The following is a 21,744-nucleotide window of genomic DNA, read 5'->3' as shown; positions in this document are numbered from 1 at the left end:
TCCCATATTAAGATCCCAGGGAGCCTGGGAGCAACCAGCAAAGCAGAGTGAGGAGTAGCTAGCATAGTTACCACAATTCAGTATTTGTAACTGTTAGTGTTTATTGTTGTCATTCTTGGTTGTTGTTGGCTGCATCACTGTAGCACCAATCCTCAGGTCAGGGTGATGCTATCTAAGGCTGACAGAGGGTATCTGAAGGATCTGCAAATTAGAAATGCTGCCAGATTAATTTTTCATCAGAACAAAAGAGCAGGACAAAAGAAACACATACTCAGTTGTGTAGTGATAAAAGCTGGTGCAAGGACGAGGAAAGATCTTGCCAGGGAAAGATAGAAACAGGATAACATCCCCCATGTATAAAAGGGAAAAAAGGAGGAAAAAGGAGGAAGCCACACCACTCCCACCCCTTGCAGCTGCCCCCTTCCACCCATCAGAACGACAGAATAACAGGAGACAATGAGAAGACAGAAGCATTTTTTAACTGCTATCTTTATTTTAAAAGATCAGCTATAATCATATAATTAAGATGCCTTGTTTGATGGAAGGATGAAAATTCATGCTTGATTAGGACAGGAAATATGGCTCTTAGATGCTGTTTCATAACTAGCTGACCCCTTTAACTTACATCCCAAAGACACTTAGGAAATTGTGAATGTTTGACCAAGGCAGTAGGGGTTGTTCAGGTTCACAGAGGATGGGAGACATCCATAAGGACCACGATGGGGTGGATATGGAGATAGCTGTAAGACTGAGAGCCCAGGTAACCCTCCAGGTACAAAACCAGCAACTCAGTCAGTACCAGGCAAGATGTGGAACAAATATCCAAACAATTCATGGGCAACCACCTGGAAGATGACAAGATGTGACAAGATTGCTAGTGTATCCTTGAGGAAAAGCAGAAAGTGCAAGACCAAATTCAGCACCTTCATAGTCCAAGGAGGCAGGAGCGAGATGACAGCATGGATCTGAAGTTATTTGGTTATTGTTCCCAAGCAATCCACATGTCATATGTACATCACACGTATATAATAAAGAGGGCTGCCTTTTATTAGGCTATCATGGGCACGGAACTAAACCCTTTACATAAATTATCCTATTTAATTCCAACAACAAACCTGTGAGGTAGGGGTGCTATTTTTACTGCCCCCTCTCCTCTAACAAATTATTGGCTGTAGGCTTAAGAGTCAATTGACCTTTCCAAGGTCACACAGCTATTAAGCAGATAAGTTGGGCCTTGAACCTGAGGCTGGCTGGCTCTAGAGTCCAGGCTCATAATCCCATACCACTGCCTCCCTTCCCGAGGTTGCCAGAAACTCACCTTCCTCTTGCCTCCCAGCCCTCCTGGACCACTTTCTTGATGGGCACTCCTGGCCCCCACAGTCTTCACTGCCAGCAAGCCCTCAGCTTGCACCTACTTCATGGTCAGACACAATGATAAGCACATGTTAAGTGCTCAATAAATACTTCCTGAATTAAATATCTGGTATCAACTTTGAATTGGGTTCTCCAGCGTGCAGAGTGAAGAAACTCAGTCCCAAGGGAGGCAAAGAAACAAAGCCTTTGATGAATGTAGACTCAAGCTGAGGTGGGACCCTTTTCCACGTGGCTTTGAGAAACCCTCCACATAGGCCCATAGATTGCTCTTGGGCCATCACTGGCCTCCTGCCATTATCCAGCTTCTCCGCCATCATCCAGAGACTGATGACTGATTCATTCACTGAGAAACAATCCCCATTCTGTCACCACTATTGTGTCAACACAGTGTCAAAGAAACTGGTCATGTAAGTGGGGGCAGAGGAGGACCACTCAGGCCCTCTAGTGCTGTGCAGACACCTAAATATCACTTGTCTTATGTTTTACCCTTGTTAACGCTTATGCAATATTTAGTAGGCATGGCCCGCACAGAAATGCTTATTCCTTTGCCTTTTTGTCCACAGAATGGAAGCTCATATCATAACCTAGGCATGCCCTCTAATCACAAAAGATTCTTTTAATGGAAAAGAACAATTCTGGCAATTTCTCATCCAGAGGCTTTATAATCGCAACAGAAGAGATAAAGTGAGAAGGCGGGACGAGATGGTCTGGAAGCACACTTCCTGAGTCACCATCCCAGGATTGTCCTTCTAAGTGAGACCCAGGAGACTGGAAAGACACCTTAGCTAGTGCATCTCTGAATCTGTAGGTCAGGCTCAGTGTCTCCCTCTCCTAACTTTTCCTACCAACCAGAAACCTAGACACATTATTGGACAAAAGATTATTTTTTTTACATCTTTATTGGAGTATAACTGCTTTACAATGGTGTGTTAGTTTCTGCTTTATAACAAAGTGAATCAGTTATACATATACATATGTTCCCATATCTCTTCCCTCTTGCGTCTCCCTCCCTCCCACCCTCCCTATCCCACCCCTCCAGGTGGTCACAAAGCACCGAGCTGATCTCCCTATGCTATGTGGCTGCTTCCCACTAGCTATCTATTTTACGTTTTGGACAAAAGATTATTAAACAACTTCCATAACCAAGAGACACACTGGAGATGTTGTCTAGATGGCAAAATATTAGAATTTCAGGGACATTGCAATGATTTATGAAAACAACATGATAGCATATTTGAAAATTGGGACAGTACCAGAAAACCCAGGATATATATTGTCATACCATCAAAATACAGGCTGTTCATTGAAGATATTCTGCCAAAGCATTCTGCAGGCCTGGACAATACAAATCAAATTCTGTAACAATCGATTTATGAAAAAATCTTTGAGCCCCAGGTCTACAGCCTGCTAATTGAAGCAATATTTTAGGATCCAAATGCTAAAAGTTTTCAAAAATTTCAACAGTGCCTCCATTCTGTGAAGCCGATTTTTCTTTCCTAAAGCTAGCCAACGATGCAGTGCCCCAGATCTCAGCACCAAGGACAGAGCTCACTTATATCAGGGAGTAATGCTCAGTTTCTCAACTCGCAGACAAGAAATTTTTGTGAGTTCAAGATGAAACCACAGAATATTAGTGCTAGAGGCAATTAAGCAGCTCAGCATTTTCATTTGACAGATGAAGAATCTGGGTTCCAAAGAAATCAAATGACCCGCTTAACGTCCTAAAGCCAGGGCCTTCTAATTCCCATCCCTATGTCCTTTCCCTGCACCGTACTGAGAACTGGAATCACATCCAGGTCATTCCCATGCTCCTCTATGGAAAGCTTACCTGACCTGTCAGTGCTCAGTTAACATTAGTGCCAAGAATGAATATTTGGGGTGAGAGAGAAAGGTAGAAAATACAAAGGAAAGAGAAATCTCCATGACTCCTCAATAGGGAAAGCTTTTCTTATTACCTCTGGGAGTGTGACCAGTTGGAGAGGGAATACAGGTAATGAAGCACAAGTAAGTGGATTGCTCCTGCCAAGATCACAGCTTGAAAGAGTGGATGGCAGACGGGCAGCCCCAGCCAGCCAAACCCAGCACTGAGGAACAGGGTTTAGAGACCATTTCCCAACCCCAAATGTCAGCCAATCAGCAGCACATGTTGAGACCCCCAACAGACGTACACAACCCCAGGTTCTTGGAGTCAAACACAGGCATGGCTCCTGCACTCAGCGATGCGCTCAGGCGGGCATGCCAGATGCCTGTGGAACCAGCCATAGCACAGCGAGAACAAATCCGTGGCTCTCCCAAATGTGGATCCTCCCATGGGGAGGATGCAGGGGGCTGTGTGAACTTGGACAACTTATACTAACTCTCTGAGCCTGAGTATCCATTTCTATAGAGTGAAAGTTTAGACTAGATGGTCTGGAAGCACGTTCCCTGAATCACCATCCCATGATTGTCTTTCTAAGCAAGATATATGGGACTGGGAAGGTACCATTAGGTAGTGGGTCTTTGAATCTGTAGGTTAAGCTCAATGCCTCCCTCCCCCAACTTTCCTTACCAGCCAGGAGCAATCACTCCCCTGATCTCACCCTAGACTTGTAAATGCCAAGGTAACAACATTAGCCATAGAACTGGAAAGAAAGGTGGATATTAATGCAGAGATTACATGAAGCCAGCTGGTTGGACATCAGAGGCAGCTTTTATTCTGATGAGCTCTCTGCCGACAAGATTCCAGCCCTCATCCTTACAGACTGACAAGCTCAAACTCTATCAGGACCCCAAATCAAATTTGATCAGATTTGGGGATACTGATATACACTGACAAGCCTGACATGAAGACCAATGAATAAGACTAGAATGCCAATTAAATCACAATGAGAAATATAACTGTCAGGTGGATTGGAAACTTACTCAAGCTGACCGCAGTCTCTCTGTGAGAGTCAAATCATAGAAACATTGAGGAACTGGCCAAGAGAAGTTAACTAAGTTATTTGATTGTTTAATGGCATCAGGCTCTCCTATCCTGCCACACCCATCTCTATAATTGGGGTCCACCTGATAGCAGATAAGCTCTTCCCAACAGCTGCAGGGCGTTAGATGGACTTTGCTGCTTTTACCTGATTGAGTCACCTTCCTTCCGCTTCAGTTTCTCATTTCTCTTCTGACTGGTACTTCCTTCATGTGTGTGTAAATTCATTTACTATCGAGTCCTTTTGGTCTCACTGGCATTCTCTCTTTTTAAGGTTATTTTGTATCTCTGCTCTGATCTACTATATATTGGTCATGTGTTTGACTATTACTTGTTTGGCAAGTTCAGGAATTAGAGGAGGGACTCTGTCTCAGTTAGATATTGTAAGATCACAGACTACCCTCAAACTCAGTGGCTTAAAACTACAATCGTTTATGATTTTTCATGCATCTGTGGGTGAGCGGATCTTGACCAGACCTGCTTCTATATCTGGGGGTCTGCTGGGAATCATCTGACCTGAACGGTGCTCATCTGAGGCAGCTCTGGTCTTCATGGCTCTCACCCTCCTTGGACTAGCAGTGTAGCTGAGGCATGTCTTCTGAAGGCGATGACTGCTGCATGAAATGAGGCAGAAACCCACATGACCTCCTGAGGCCCAGGCTTGGAATTGGCACACTGTCACTTTCACCTCCCTCTGCTGGCCGAAAAGGCACTTGGTTGAATGCAAAGTCAAGGGCTAGGAAGAACTACAAAGAAACTTCATAAATTTGGACTTGGTATGGTCTCCCCCACTTCACAAACAAGGAAACTGAAGCTCTGAAGGATGTTGGAAAATAGATTCCAATTCCCCTGCCTCCAGATGCACGCTCTTCCCCCACTTCTGCTCTGCTTCCTCCTGCCCCGGCAGAGCCTTGATGCAGAATCAGGCGTCCTCTGTGCCTCTTGGACCCTGTGGCTGGTCCTCATGTGCCAGACCCCAGATCCCTGCCTGCCCCAGTTCTGAGTCAACAACCCCCTGACTGACTCTTTGAGGTCCTTGTCTGGCATCTCCCCCACCTTCTCCACCTGCTCCTCCACCCACGGTCAGCAGCCAGCACTCATTCTTGATCTGGGGAGAGAAGCATTCTCCCTGCCTCCATTCACCATCCCCGTGGGAGGTGGATGTCCTGGGCTGTGGGGCTCTCTGCTCCACCCCTCTTGTTCCTGCTTTGTCTAAGAGCAGCCAGAGTTGAAGGGGTTTGGCCTGCAGACCACAGACTGAGTGGCCCCGTGTGAGCTGGGACTGCTGAGACTTTCCTAAAACGCAGAGAATTTAGAACCGGCATCTCAGGTTGCACTTTCAGAGGTTGCAAGGACGTAACTCAAACTCAAGGAGAAGAGTTGTCAGGCAATAGGAACTTGTGCCTTTCCTAGAATCCTACCAACTGTGTTTGGATCTTTCCTGAAACCTGTAGTCATTTATTCAACAAGAACTGATTGGGTACTTACTGTTTGCCAAACACTGTGCTAGTCAGCAATAATGCAAAGATGAATTAGATACTGTCCTTGGACACAGGAAGAGGGGACACAAGCAATTACAACATGACCACTGCTGTATAGAGGAATGTACCTGGTGCTATAGGAGCACAGAGGAAGGAGGGCCTGAGTGAGCTTGTATGTATGAACTGGAGAAAGCTCTGAAAAGAAGGTGATGCTCCAGCCAGGACCTGAAAGATACACAAGAGTTTGCCAAGTGCACAGGCTTCAGGGGAATGGGCTGAGGGAAACATCCCAGACCAAGGGGACATCATGGGCAGAGTCCAGGGTGCATGTCGTCCTGGCACTGTTGAAGGACCCACGCAGGAGCAAGATGAGGTGGGGCTGGTCTTGTGGGTTAGGTTGGACTGAAAGGAACCAAAACAAAATAGGCTTAAACAAAATAGAATATTATCTCTCTCTTACATAAAGGCCAGCTATGTGGTCCAGGACTGATTTGGATTCTACCAGCAGGGAGCCAGGCTCCTTCTATCTTGTTGCTTCCCTGTGCATAGACTTGACCTCAGAGTCAAGAAGGGGCATCTTATTCCATTCCTTAAGAAAGGAGAGCAGAGCGTGTGAGTGCTGACTCTTAGAACAGGGCTCCTAAGAAGCTACCAGCTAACACCTCACTTACTCCCTCCTCGGTCACTGGACCACACCCAGCTACAAGGAAGCTTGGGAAAAGTGGTCTTTGTTCTTGCAACCTCTCACCCAGCCAAAAATGATGATACTAAGCAAGAAGAGAGTACCAACATTCAGGAACAACAAGCCACATACGTTATGAAAGGAGTTTCAATTTTGCACCACGGCAGATGGTGAATCATTGAAGAATTTTGAGGAGGGGAGTGATAGATCTGATTTGCCTCCTGGAAAAACCACTCAGGATGCTGTGTGGAGAAAAGACTGAAAGGGAAAAGGCAGAGGAATCTATACAAAGACCACTTCAAAGCATCCACGGCCAGGCAGACAAGGAGGTGGGGCAGAAAGGAGAGATGCCAGGGAGGTGGAAATGATGGGAGTGGAGCGGGTGATTACTTAGAATAGAGAATGGGACATGGGAGGGAGTCAAGAATGACCCCAAGTGTCTAACTTAAGACAATAGTAATCCTCAATAAATATTTGTTCAATAGTTAAATTTTAAAAACTGAAGAGTTGTTATGTGGGATTAAATAAATTAACATTTGTAAAGTGCTTAGAATAGTGTCAAGCACACAGTAAGCACTCAGAAAGTGATCATTAATCCTCTGATCTCAGAAAAGGCCCTAGGTTAACAGTCTTTCTTACAGGGCAGGAAGAATGACCTTCTAGGTAGCCAGGTTTCCCCTCTCTTCCACTCCTCTCCTCCACACTCCAGGTTGAGTGAAGAACCGTCAGCATCGTGGCCCTGAATAGGTAGGACACTGACAGTGCTGGGTCGCCAAACAAAGGGAAAGAGAATGACCCAAGGGGACCTGGGTTCTTCAGCCCGTTTACAAAGACCTTGCTGAGCCCACCCAGAAGAGGCAAGCAGTTCTAATTTTAAATCAGAGTAGTGGGAAATACCTGGTCAAGGGGTTTGCTCTGTGAGCCAAGGGATGGGCAGGTAGGTGCAGAGTCTGTGAGCTCAGGCTCACAGAACTGGAGACGGGATGTGCTTCCCAGCCCCTACCTCAGCCAAGTGAACCATATTTAGAGTTACAATGTTCTTTAAGAAATGACAACTAGTTGAGAACATCGTGGCTTTTTTCTTTGTACTCTTCTATTTTCTTTTCTATGGTGAATGTGTATTTCTAAAGAGGAGGAAAATAAAATTTAAAACACACGCGTGCGCGCACACACACACACACACACACCCCAGCCCAAAATGCTGGCCTGCTGTAGCTCTGATGAAAGGTGGGACCCCTAGCCAAAGAGGAAGCTTACTGATTCTTGTCAGCCATCACGGAGGGGAACATCCCTCTCCCCAGTAAACCTCTCAGTCCAGGAGCTAACTGACTTTGCTATTGGCCTGTGGATGTTCCTTTCATCCTATTGGTCAGCCCTGGGCCTTGCCCCGCCCCACTCAGAGACTCTTAATTTCATCAAACATTTTTCAGGTGCCTCCTGTGTGCCAGCAGCTGAGGACGCAAAGATGACTAAGCCTTGGCCCACAGCCTGGAGGCGCTCACACGGAGAGACCTATTAGGCTGGCCTGCTCTGGCGGTCGGAATCTGGCTGGAGCTGAATGTTCGCGCTCCTTTGGCAGATGGCGATGGAGGGGTCTGGACCAGAAGGCAGTGCCTGCGGAGACAGAGCTGAGAAGGGAGCTCAGATTTTCTGTTACCACCCCCACCTTCTGGGAGAAGCCAAACTAGAAATAAACAGAGCCCTGGCCCCGCCTCGAGGACAGAGACCCAAAATGCTGTGCCTGTGCCTAAAGCACCCTCCCCTTTCCACCTTAGAACTCAGGGTGAGGTGGGGAGGCGGCCTCCAGGCTTGCTCACTACTCAATTGTTAGGAGAGGGACTTGTGAATTATGGGCGCCGGGGCTGCCCTGCAAGACCTTAGTTGGACTGTGTGGGCATTTTTCTTCATTAATGCGCCCCCTACATGACGCTGGTGAGAATGCATCCCCTCAATTTCACCTCGGCGTCCTCTAGCTTCCTCAGAGCTGGGGCACCCCGCCCTCCCCACCCTGTCAATCTTGAAAGAGAGCCAGTTGGTGAGTAGGGTTGTTTTGTGAGGGTCAGAGAGGGAGGCCGGAGCCTGCTGAGGGGACTGAGCTCCCATCTGCCTTCACCAGACTAGAAACTGAGCCACTCAGAACCTGATCCAACGTGTTTTTTTCCAACCCAGTTTGATTACAGCCGTGGTCACCTGAAACCCTAGCCTAATGGATGACCTCACAGGTAGCCCTCTCTGCCGGGCACTCTCCTCCCTGCAGCCCCTTGGAACCAACCTCAACAGGCAGGAGGCGCCGCTACCACGGGGGCCAGGAGCTGGGCCTTGTCTGAGCGAGTCGGAAATGCCACTCTGGAAAGTCTCAGGGCATCAATATTTCATGCCACTGGAGCTGTCTTTGTTTTTATGCCAGTCGCTCAGGCTGCCAGATGGGCAAGGCCTGGCAACATCGTCCATCACCAAGCTATTCCCTCCTCGCCGCCTTGCTCACTGCCAGGGCCCCGCAGGCTGGCCCCAGCTGTGGCCCACCCACTCTGCACAGCGGGCCACGGCCCTGTCCTGGACGCTGAGGGATGCGGAGGAAGCCAGAGGCACGGCGGATGCACTGAGGGGCTCACAGATGGAAGGACCTCAATGATGAGACGGGAGGCAGCTCGTCACTTCAGTCCAGTGAGGCGGGCATCACAGGGCTTACCATCCCCAGTTTGCAGATGAAAAACCGAAGTTCAGGGGCAGCTAAAGGGGTTGCCCAAGATCACCCAGCACGTTGAGTAGCAGAGCTGGTCCAGTTTGCCCGCCAGTCCTCCAGCCACACCTCTAATCTGATACCACTGTGAGCTGTGATCTAGAGGATCTGCCTTCCTGTCCTCGCCTGCCCATAGTCTGCACAGTTCCAGTTTACACAGCTTCCCTCCCCACAGCTGGGCCCCCTGACCCCACCAGCAACCTCAGCCAGGCCACGACTAACGCTTGCCTGCTTCCCAGGACCTGAGCCCACGTCCAGGAACCTAGCCAGTGGCCGCTTCCCGGAGCTGGGGCTCTTGCCTCTTCTTGTCCCCTCAGGATGGGGAATGAGAGATAACCTAATGCCTACTCCCACCTGGTGGCTCCACCTATGCCAGGGCGCCATGGGGTCTCTGGGCTCTGCCCTGTGGGGATTCATAGCCCCCTGTGCCCAGCCTCCAACACCAACTTCTAAGCTGGAGTTGCACGCCCTTGCGATCCTCAGCATGGCATCCTAACGCTGCTGCCAGCCTATCCCACCCCAGGCAGTGGGTTCAGTCCCATCAGCCTGCCCCTTCTCCCCAGTGTCCCTGACCATGCAGGGACAAGGCCCCAGTCACAGCTTTCAGTCCTGCCTGGTCCATCCCACACCTCCAGGGTTCCAAGGCAGTAAAGTGATGCAAGTGACCCTCAGTGTGGGACCCTCTAGATCCCAGGGGCAGAGCATGCAGGGGTGGGTCCATTCTCTGTGATATCACTAGGCTGGAGCCGGCCCAGCCAAAGCCTGCTGTAGAACAGCTCTGCCCAGGGAACCTGGGAGACCTGTGGCTAACTCGCTGGGGGACCATGAGTAAGTCACAGGCTTCTGTGTCTGGATAACTCAGAAGTTGCGATCAGTGACTTCCAAGGTGCCCTCTACGTCTCTGCATCTAGGAACCAGTGCTCACTACTCCTAACCGCTCTCTTCTCCTTTTTACCTCTCCTCTAGGACAGGGTCAGCGTGAGATGCTATAGGGGATCACAATAAATGGCTACAGCCAGAGTTGTGCTGGGCCAGTGACCTTTGCACAAGCCCAGAAGTGTCATGCCGTCTTGTCGACAGTGCTGCTGTAGACGGGCTTCCCGCATTGAGAAGAGGCTAGAGCAGACCACTCCCGACACCTCTCGACTACAGAATTCCAAGTGTCAGTTTCTGCATCTCGTAGAAAAGGTACAAAATCCCATGGACCGTGTCCTGTGACTGCATGTTTTCATTTCACCCTTGCATCACAACAGCCTAGCAAAATAAACCGCAGACTCCCTTTTACAGTTGAAGAACTGAGACTCAGAAAGGTTAAGAAATGCCCCACGGCCACAGCCCAAGAGCTTGAACCCAGGTGTGTCTGAGTCCAGAGCAGCTCTCCACCACACAGCGCTGCATGGGAGGGACCCTGACGTCATGTAGGCAGGACATTCCCGAGCTTGGAGTTTGCCAGGTAAACCAGGCCTTCGCACGCATCAGCGCCTTCCTCTGCACATGCTATATCGCACTTGAGTGGAATGCCCTTCTCCCTGTCCCTCCTTCCACTCCACAAGCCAAACCTCTTCTCTGCTTTGGGAGATTCCACTGAGTTTACAAGACTCAGATCAGGCTGCTTCTGAGAGATGAGAGCTTCCCCTCCTCCCTTTGCTTGTCTCCCTCCTCCACCCCAACCTAAATGCTCCCTCGTCTGTGATCCCCTAGCAAGGACTCCCCTTTTATTTCCCCAGGCAGCAGGCTCAGAGCTGGGTGCTGGCTCATGCAGCATCCAGCCAGTCCTCTCTGCATCCTGTGAAGCAGCTCTTGCTAGTTCCATTTTACAGTCATAGACCTGCACCTTTGTGCGCTTCCCCCCACCACATCGCTGTCTCCAACACTGAGCACAGAGCCAGGGTGTGCATTAGGTGCTGAGCAACCCTGTGCTCCGATGACAAGAGCCTACTTGCACCACTAACATCTTCAGGGGCTGAGATGGAGCAGGTCTGCACTATGGAACCGTGAGCTTGAGCCATTCAGATGTCATGGTGGTTTGTTCTCTTACCTGCAGCTCCTTTTTCACTTGCAGCCTTCACTCCCTCTCCTCCTGCCCAGGCTGCCCCTTTCTCTCCCCACCAAGTCTACTCCCCGAGTACAGAGTTGGGTGACGGAGGCTCCCTTGAGCTGTGTGCAGCCCTGCTCATCCTTTTTCCCCAGAAACTGGAGCACAGGGGTTTAGGTCAGAAGTGCGGGTGCAGACTGAAGCCTGAGAGGCCCTCAGGATCTGATAGGGGGGTTCGTTTTTCATGGCTCGGTGTCCAATTGGTCAGATGAGGGGGCCCGGGCCCCTGGCCTTGCCCCCGGCAAGTGGTGGTAATAGAGCCAGAGGTCAGAGTGGAGGGCAGGAAGATCAGGTTCTTGGGCAAAGAACAAACTGGACTGTGTCACTGGGCCTGCATGCTGGGGAGACGGGGGGTCACAGGACACATCCAGGTGAGGGGGCCAGGGTGACTGGGGAGGTCAGACCTCAACTGGGCAGCATCGGAAACAGTAAGGACTTTAGCCCATGGGTGTCAAATTGTGTTCCAGGGAGCTGGAGAGGTTCCAAGGACCAGGGTAGAAAGGGGCCCAGCAGGCAAGGTTCGGGACCCCACCCCATCTCTAGCTCAAGCAGAGAAGCTTCTCTTTATCTGTTTTCTGTATCGGACTTGCACACAGAATTTCCTTGGGAGAAAGAAAGGGTTGTGCTGTGATGGCAATGAGAAGGATGTCTCACCCTGCTCTGGATGGCAAATGCCCCGGGTCTTGGTCCTCAGCTCTTTCTTCCTCCCTGTCACCCAGTCTCAGGCTCAGCAGGATGTGGAAAGTACCAGCAGGTGCCCCAGTTGGTGAACACCATCACTATACAGCCTGGGTGGCCCATGCAGACACTGCCTAATGTGGTCACTACCTTTCTGAGCACCCACATGCCAGTCTTCAGATCATCACTCTCCCGGACCTTCCCGCCATCGCACCGCCAGGTCCCCTCTCCACGCGATGACGTCATCAGCTGCATGTCTCTTCTCGGCCTGGAGCACATTTCCTTCAGCTCAGATGCCACCCCCCCGCCAACCAGGAGCCCTCACTGACTTCCTCAGGCAGAGTTAGTCCCAGGCATCCCACCTCCCCCTGCTGCGCCACACGTCATACACAACCTTCCGCCCCGAGGTCGTCGGGACATGTAGGTCCACACTTCAGCTCTGCCATCTCAGGATCTATGTGAGCTGAGTTCCCCTAGAGATAATATTTAATGGTACCTGCTGCTATTGCTGGGGGTTGGAGGAGGGGTGTTCAAATGAGATAATATACCTAAACACTAGGCCCTGTACCTGGCACAGAGTACGTGCTCAGTGAATGGTAATTGCTGTAAATATTCTCATTGTCCAGTGCATTTTTGTGAGCTATTCCGAGCTCCGCGTCCTGCACCTTCTCCCCACCGTGATCTTTGCACACGCAGCTGAAATGCATTTGCATTTTCCTTTCAAGTAACTCTTTTGACAAGAATGACAGGTTCCCATGCCAATGAGAATAGAGCAGAGAGGCAATGTCAGGAAGAGAAAAGAAATGAGGAAGGTGATTTTTTAAATAGTTTTATAGCAATCAGGAGAGTCTCCTTTTTTCTGCCCGTAGAAAATCCTGCTTCTTACCCAACATTTATGGCATTGTATTCTTTAGCTGTGACCCCCATCGCCCCCACTGGGGCTTAACCTCTTTGTTGGCCTGGCAGGTGGAGAGGTGGTGAGCACACTGCGCAGTGGCCATCTGCCCACACACAGCAGGATGCAGGGCTGCCGGGGGTGGAAAGGCCATCCTTGACTCATACACTCACTGGGTCCTGGCACGTGCACACCCCCTCTTCCCCTGTCAAGATCCCTCCCACTGCTCAGAGGAGTCAGACCCTCAGGGATGGTTAGGTCCCCCACGGCCTGGAGCTTGTCTGCAAAGTAGCTCTCTTCTGCTTGGAGTGAAGCTGTTGTCGCCGTCCCATCGGGCTACCCTCTGGACCTTAGAAGGTGTTCGCATTTGTTCTCCCATAACCCAAGCACCCAGCACAGTTTCTGTGCCCAGTAACTGGTTGTTGAGTAAATGAACAATGTAACCAATTGATAAGTCACTGGAGGTACGGAGAAGCTGTGCCCCCACCCCAGCTCCCCATCCCTCTAAGACAGGATTCGGGTGCCTGGAAGCCGCTTCTCAGAGCCCTCAGGGTAAGGGGTGCTGAGCCCCAGCCAGGTGGAGCCCAGCTACCCAGATGGAAGGGGTATCCCAGTACCCCCAGGCAAGCCTCTCCTGTGCAGACTCAGAGCTGAGACAAAGGAAAGGTTACTTGAAACCAAATGGAATTACATGCAGAGTGTGGTGTGAGGTCTGCATTAGAGGGGCAAGGAGGAAACAGCCCAGAGCTGACACCAGGGCCCACCATCCCTCAACTGCCCTGGTTTCTAGAGCCATTGCTTAGCATCTCTCCCAGGTCCATGCAAGCCATTTGCTGCCTAGGAGGCTGAACCGGGCCTCTCCTCTGGCCACAGCTGTGCCCAGGATGGCAGCCTCAAGGACAAAGCTGATGACTAGCTGCTAAGCCCTGGTAGCGACACTGTAAAGGAGCATGTCCTGCTGTCTCAAAGGAAAATGCTTTTTAGCTGTGATCACTTAGAAAGCTTCCCCTCTGCCTCCAACTTCTTCCATTTGTCCTCAAGGTACCTGTGCATATTTACCTTCTTTCTCTTTAAGGAAAAGGTGATGGAAGATTCAGCCAATCTGGGATTGCTTGCAGACACTGGGCATTTAAATCTATCAAACTGGTAGGAGCTCCTATATATCGGCCCAAAGGAAACGAAAGTGTAAGTTCATACAGAGACTAGGGTCTGAACGCTCATAACAGCTTTATTTGTAAAAGCCAAAAAATTAGAAACAACTCAAATGTCTACCAACAAGTGAAGGGATGACCATTGTGTCTTACATCCACACAGTGGAATACTCTACAATAATAAAAAAGGAATGAGCTGCTGATACATGTAACAACATGGAAGAATCTTAAAATAATTCTGCTGAGTGAAAAGAACGAGACAAAAAAAAGAATGCATACTGTATTATTCCATTTATATAAAATTCTAGAAAATGCCAACTAATCTATAGTGACAGAAGACAGACCTGCAGTTCATTGAGAACTGGCAGGAGAGGGGTGCGGGCAGGAAGGAAGAATTACAAAGGAACTCAAGGAAACTTTTGGGGGTGATGGAGATGTTCACTATCTTGATTGTTTGTGATGGTTTCATGGGTATATGCTTGTGTCCAAAGTTATCAAATTTTGCACTTTTAATATGTGCAATTCATTGTATGTCCATTAAATCAAAATAAAGCTATTAAAAAAAAACACGTGGGAGGTCACCTGGTGCAAAGTTATGTCCAGGGCATGGACTCAGCCATGCCAAGGGGCTCCACCCCATATCCCAGCCCCCAGCACAGTGCCAGACACATAGGGGCACAATAAATGTTGCTGGACTTAAAATGAATAAATAAATGTTGGCCTATCTGACTCATTTGGACCAGGAGAAACCTTTTCTCCTGGTCGTGGCTTAGTCACATCTGTGAAGACGTTTAACAACACTCATAGCTTAAGGATGATTAATCTGATCAATATTAACTACTAAGCAGAACTGAGAGCTGAGGATACCTCAACCCACTCCCTGAGCCCGCCTCCATCTCCTGCTCCCGTCAGATGACTCACTCCTGGGCTTCCCTGGTGGCGCAGTGGTTGAGAGTCTGCCTGCCGATGCAGGGGACGCAGGTTCGTGTCCCGGTCCGGGAGGATCCCACATGCCGCGGAGCGGCTGGGCCCGTGGGCCATGGCCACTGAGCCTGCGCGTCCGGAGCCTGTGCTCCGCAACAGGAGAGGCCACAACAGTGAGAGGCCTGCGTACCGCAAAAAAAAAAAAAAAAAAAAAATTGAGTCATACTAATTCAGCCTCTGGATCAGTATCTGATCTGTGCACCATCAGCCATGAACGTGGAGGGCCATCCTTTCCGGAGTTCATTTTGCCAGGTTTGCCTCTGGGGCCCTGCACTTCACACCCTGCCCACTGCCCCTCACTGGATCGTCTCTCTCTCAAGCTTCCTCCAGAGACAGAGACAGCCAGCGCGATCCTATTTCATAGGATAGGATTTCTGAATCCCAGGCATCAGCTGGGCAAGCTCCTCCTGCCACTCTGCCCGTCTGCCCTGAGACCAGCAGGTCCCTTTGGCCACGGAGAGCTGAGCTAGGGGGGCATCCGAGGCTCACACAGGCTGAACCCGAAGCACCTTCTCATCCACTGCTCCTGCTGGTGAGTTCTTGGCCACATGTTTCCCTTTGACCCACACTTCAATTTCTGCACCTAGATCTTACCCGCCTATCAAAGGGCCCCAAGTGTCTTTCTCCTAGAGTTCCTGAAGCTTTCCGGGGAAATTCAGCTGCATGCAGGGCAGCAAGCACGAGCTACCCAGATGGGCTCGCTTCCCAGCCTGCTCTTAGAGAGACGCATCATTCCGACGGTCCACATTCCCAGGTCATTTAGCTCAGAGCCTTCCAAGAACACCAGTTTCAATCCCTCACCTAAAACTGAGCCTTGTCTTTGCACCGGAAGAAAGCATAGCTGTCCTGGGATCCCCACCATTTCTGCTCCAGAAATTCCAGAGCTTTCTTGGGGCTTAAGGAGGCCCCAGAGCCCCACTGCCCAGTGTCCCACGTAAGAGCCAATAGAAGAACAGGCCCAGAAGCCAGAAGCAGAAGAACTTTAGTCAGGAGAATAGACAATGGCCTCTGTGGTATTTTGTCAGGCACATAGGCAGCTTCCACTGCCCGCTCCACCCCACACAGGCAGATGGCTGCAATTCCACCATAAGCGCTGCGTTCCACTGGCTCACGCCTTTGTGTACCAATCAATGAATTATTCAACAAAGATTTACAGAGGTTCTTCTATGTGCAAGGCAACATACTAGGTACTGGGGTGACCCAAGGATATGAATCCTCCCCCCAGATCTCTCTAATAACAATAATGTGTGTTATTATTATCCCTGCTTTACAAATAAGGCAATTAAGGCACAGAGATGTTAAGTAACTTGCCCAAGGTCACACAGCTTAATACATCCTGCAACACAGCTATGGGGTGGTTCTTTAGGGAGGTGATCCCAAGAAAATAACTCAAGGTTGAGGGTTCTTGCAAAAAGGAGAGGCTGGCATTTGGCATTTTGTTGTTCAGTGTCAACTCTTAGCCCCAGGACCTACTTCCCTGGCCCTGGGCAACCCAGACAGGGAGAGGAAGGTGAGAAGAAGAAGGGGTGTTGAGTGACTGCCAGGTGGAGCGGGGCCGAGCTGGTCCCTCCCCTTCAGTTCCCTGGAGGGTACCACATGTGTCCACAGACCCCGGAATTGGCTTCAGAGACTAGAGGAGGGCGGGGTTCCACCACAGCGTGGGAGAAAAAAGGCCCAGGATTCGTGCCAGGCTGAGGAAGGTGGAGGCTTTGATCTGGGGGTGGAGGAATCCACTGGAGCCCTTGGACAGGGGTGACTGGGTCCATCTGGCTGTGAAGAAACCACATGGGGAGAACATGGTAGCAATCAGGCGAGAGATGAGGTCTGAGCAGGCTGACGGGGATGTGGCGATGGGGAGATGGGGCCTCAAGGAGGCAGATCCACAGGGTTTGGAAGCTGATGGGGTGTGAAGGTCAGGGAAAAAGAAGCCTTTACCTGAACAGAGAACCAGACTGGGGCACAGCCTGGGGGAAGGAGAAAACAATGTGAGCTCAGACAATGATAGAGGCGCTGAAGGAAGGCCCCAGTTATGCTCTCAAATCCAGGCCAAGGCAAGGCAGCTATTTAGTGGGGCAGCCAGGCCCAGGCTCCTAAACACAGTGTGAGCAAGCTTTACGTAGCATTCACCACGTGGCCAGCGCTGTTCTAAGTGTTTTACAAACATTCACTCCTTTAATCAGTTTGACAGCCCTAAGATATAGATAGTCTCTCCATTTTACAGATGAAGAAACTGAGGCACAGAGACTAAGTGACTTGTGTAGGGCTAGTTGGTCACAGTTGGAAACCTAGTCCTGCTGGCTCCAGAGTCCATGCTTGTAACCACTCTGCAAGCTGCCTTCTGGGATGATGCGGAAGGGGATGAGGCAGTTTTCAGTAAATTTATAATGATGAATCGTAACATGTTATTGAGAAAATCAGGGAAGAAAATCAGTGCATCCTTAACCTTGAATAAGGCTGCAAAATATTTCCCCCAATGTCGGGGGGAGCTGTTCCAGTCTCATGGTCAACAGCAGTTACCTTGTAAGCCCTTATGTTCCTGCTGGAAGGAATTATCCTGTGGTCATTCTCTTCAGCATCGCTGCTGCTGCTCATGTTCTCAGTGAAAGAGCTCTTGCCCAGATCGTTCTGTCTCTTTCAGAAGACAGCTCTGTCCTTGAGCAGTCCCTGCAGGGAGAGAGATGCTCTCTGCCCACGCAGGGCCCTCCCTGCCCTAGCAAGGAAGAGAGCCACATGACGGCTCCCTGAGCCCTTCCAGCCCTCCTGTCTTCCTTCGATGGCTCCAAGTAGCAGAACATTCTTCTGTTCTAAGAGGCAGACAGACTAGATAGGGGAGGGGGCGTCAGGGCACACCTGGGACAGCAACGTCTTGTGAACGTAGGTGGTTTCTGCGGCCGCAAGTTTGTACGTGGAAGCCCACTTGTGTGTCTCTGCGTATCTGTACGTGAGCACATGTCTATCTATGTGCACAGGTGTCTTGGTAATTTTCTGTGTAGCAAGTGTGTGTCTGTGACTATTAGGATGAGCAGTCACACACAGCCATATTAATGTGTGTGTCTGAGTGTGTCTACGTGGGTCTGTGGCTGTGTGTGACCGTGTGTGACTGTGCACGTGTGGCTGTGTGTATATCCATGTCTCTGTGTGCCTGCGTCTCGGGCACCGTCCCTGGCAGAATGAGACTAGGTCACATACAGTAGTGGATCTGCTCTGGTGGGACTATAGGATAGAGGGAAGAATGTTGGCTTTGGAGCTAGAAAACTTGAGTTTGAGTCACAGCTCCATAACTTACTGACCAAACGACCTTTGTGCAGTCATCCGCTTTTCTATTTGTTAAAAGGGAATGATAATCCCTACCTGCCTTAGGGGCCATTGTGGTGCTCAAATCCTGTGTGGAAACGCTTGGCCAGCAGGAGTGTAGGTGACGGGAGTGGACAGGAATAAGCAGCTTCACCTCGGGTGAGAGGCTTACAATACGGGCCATACAAGTCCTGTCATCCGCCTTGGATGGCCCCAGAGATGTCTGCCCCCAGGCCGCCCCCTCCCCGATGAGCATGCTTGTGCCTGCAGACTCCGCCTGAGCATGGACAGCCTCCTAAAGGGCCCAGCTGCTGCAGCAGTGGGGCTGTGACCCACACATTTTAATAGTGCCCAAGAGGGAACAGAGAAGGGTCATCCCACCCCCACCCCTGACCTGTGGTCCTACGGACCCGAGCTACCGCTGAGCACCTGTCACACGCGGTGTGCTTTCTATGCGGCATCACTTCCTCATCACACACTTACGAGGCGGGTGCTGGTGAGGCCACTTGTCCTCCATCACACAGACAGGAAATGGTCAAGCCAGGCTTGAGAGGGGGCTGTCCCGTCTTCCCCAGAGCCTGAGTTCTTAACTAGGGTGGGGAGGCTGCCTCTCACTCCCCAGGGAGCTGACCCCATTGCAGACCCCCACCCCAGCCTGCTGACTGCCTCCACCTACCCCACTGGGTTCAGGTCTCCCGGCAGGATGCTGGTCTCAGCTTCAAGCTCTACCCCTCTGATGCCTCCCAGGCTCCCATTTCCACCTGCTGCCTTCTGCCAGGACGGCTGGGCGAGCGGAGGGCTTGGGTTACCTCCCCACAGGGACAGGAGGGCTCGGGAGGGCAGCTGAGCCAGCAAGTCTTACCCAAGACTCCATCTTACTATTCCCCACGTGGGGAAACTGAGGCCCTTGGAAGGTGGGTTAACAATCCTGACCGCTAGGAGGCAGAGAGGACCAGAGCCTATGCTCTTCAGGCTCCTAACTGAGGCCGGGCCAGTGGTTCAGGATGAGAGGAAGAGATGGGGCTTGGACCGAGGGCGGGGCTGAGACGGGGAAAAGGCAGCGTGAGAGCCACCTGGAGAGACAGTCAGCTGACCGGAGGCCTGGCTGGAGCCTCGAGAGGAAGAGAAGCAGCTCACAGATGGAAGGAAGGGGCACTGTGGAGTCATCTATGCTGAGGGGACCAAGGATTGCTTCCAGCAGAACAACAGCGCCCCCTTCTGTCCGGACACAAGCAGCGCCAGCGTCTGTCTTCCAGCCACTCCTTCCTCTCGTTCACTGGACAACCGGCAGTGGAAACCCACCCTGTGCCAGGCCCACCTGCCCATTGCCTCGTCCCGCATCTGCTGCCAGCCCTGTGACGTCTGAGCTTGCCTTCTACTCAGTTCTGCATCCCCCGTCCCTGGGGCTCTCGGGGCCCCGTGTTGCGGTGCTCACAGGTGTTGGCATGATGACTTCTTTCAGCCGTTCTCTGACTCAGGGATGGCTGCTGCCTCACCAGAAAGTAGAGGAAGTGTTGGGGTAGCTAGGCAACCCAGGGCAACTGACTGCTCTGTATCACTCGGCAAACCTGACGGCCAGACCCACAGACATCTGTGGAACATCTCTCTGGGAGAGGCACGGGGCCGGCCCCGCACACCCTGCCTGCAGGAAGTGCCCAGTCTAGTCCAGGAAGAGATCACCAGAGCAACAAAGCCACATCCGCAGACTGGGTGCAAAAGTGACGTGCTACAGAGGGCGGGGAGGCAGCTGGAGTCACTGTGGTCCACACCAGGCAGCCTCGAAGGCTTCCCAGCACAGACGGGGTGTAAACGGTAGGGATGCCTGCTAAGTGTCCTGCGTGCTATTCACAACATACGTTATCCCTTCTTCCCCCAAGAACCCTGAGGGAAGCTATGATTAGACCCATTTGGAGAGGAAGAAAGCGTTGTTTATGGAGGTGGTGATTTGCCCAAGGCCATGTACCTACTGAGCGCACAGCTAAGATTCAAACCCAAGCCCATCTGGCTCTGGGGGAGGGAAAGGAGCAAAGGTCAGAAGAGGGGGAGGTGTAAGATGCACTGGGGACAGTGAGTGGACCAGCATCCTCCCTGTACAAAGATGCCAAGGGACCAGAAGATGACAGGGCTCTGGGGAGATGAGACGTGGTTCAAATAACGTGCCAAACCGTTGTGCGGGGATTCTCAGGAGAGCGAGAGTACCTCTACCTGACTCCTTAGGGAAAGCTGTATCTTCAGCTCAAGTCAGAAGGAAGGGATGCAAATGGCAGGACCTGCACAAATAGTGGCCTGGAGGGAGGAAAACACAAGTATGTTCAGAGGGGAAAAGAGGTTGTTTCAACCCACCACGTTGTCTCAGCACTGTGCCAGGCAAGGCGGAGATTACGAATGGAATCAGACGTCGTAGAAGACTCTTGAATACTACGATCACTTCAGCTGTGGGTGACGGTTCAGCCTTGAGTACTGGTAATTCTATCGAAGCCCTAGAATGCTGGGCAGATGAAAAGATGCGAGACTCAGGGAAAGCTATCAAGAACGGCAAGCAGAGGAGACTCCGGGATGCTGCCCGGCACGATGGGAGCTGGCCTCCAAGTATCCCAGCCCTCCCTGGGGTGCCCCACCCCACCCAGAGTGTCCATCTCCTCCCAGGGGGCCAGTATGGGGGGAGGGGGGTGACCCAAGGTCAAAACCAACTTCCATCTTGGCTCCTGAATGGTAATTGCAAAGGCCTATTTAAGGTAGAATGAAACTTCTCCAGAGGAGTGGATATTTCCCGGTGCAGACAGTGGCTTGTCTCCTGCCACCGAACAGACGAAATGCCAAGCGCTAAGCTGAAGGGGAGCCGGCCTGCCGGGGCCAGGGGCTGCCTTCATGTGCACACTTCCCACTGCCCGCTCTGCAGAAGTGCAGCCTGCTGGGTGTCCCTGGGAGCCTCACTCAGCCCTGGCTCCAGGATGCGTTCACTTTCTAAATTATATGCTGAGCCCTTGCAGCATGAGGGCGTGGCACTGGCATTGAGGTGAGTTCTACGTTAGAGTGACCTCCTCCTTCCCGTGACCTATGCAGTTTACAAAGCATCCCCGTATCCCCTTTAGTCCTTACAAAACTTTGAAGACTCATCAGCGGACGATACACTTTTATTCCCTGTTTTTGTTTGCTGTTTGCCTTTTTGTTTTTTTTTTTTAACAGCTGTACTGAGATAAAATGATGCATACTACATTTAAAGTGTGCAACTTGACGAGTTTAGACATATGTATACTTCTGTGAAACCATCAACATAAACATAACCGTCATCCCTAAAAGAGTTCCCTCGGCCCCTTGGTAATCCCTTCTTCTCCCTCCACACCCCCACCCCCAGGCAACTGCTCATCTGCTTTTTGTCACTCTAGGTTAGTTTGCTGTTTCTAGAATTTT

This window comes from Aethalodelphis obliquidens, unplaced genomic scaffold (assembly GCF_003676395.1).
Source record: "Aethalodelphis obliquidens isolate GAN/ISIS:26980383/991018 unplaced genomic scaffold, ASM367639v1 scaffold100, whole genome shotgun sequence".
Lineage (NCBI taxonomy): Eukaryota > Metazoa > Chordata > Mammalia > Artiodactyla > Delphinidae > Aethalodelphis > Aethalodelphis obliquidens.
The sequence above is the reverse complement of the archived record's forward strand: the minus strand, read 5'-3'. Positions refer to the sequence as shown.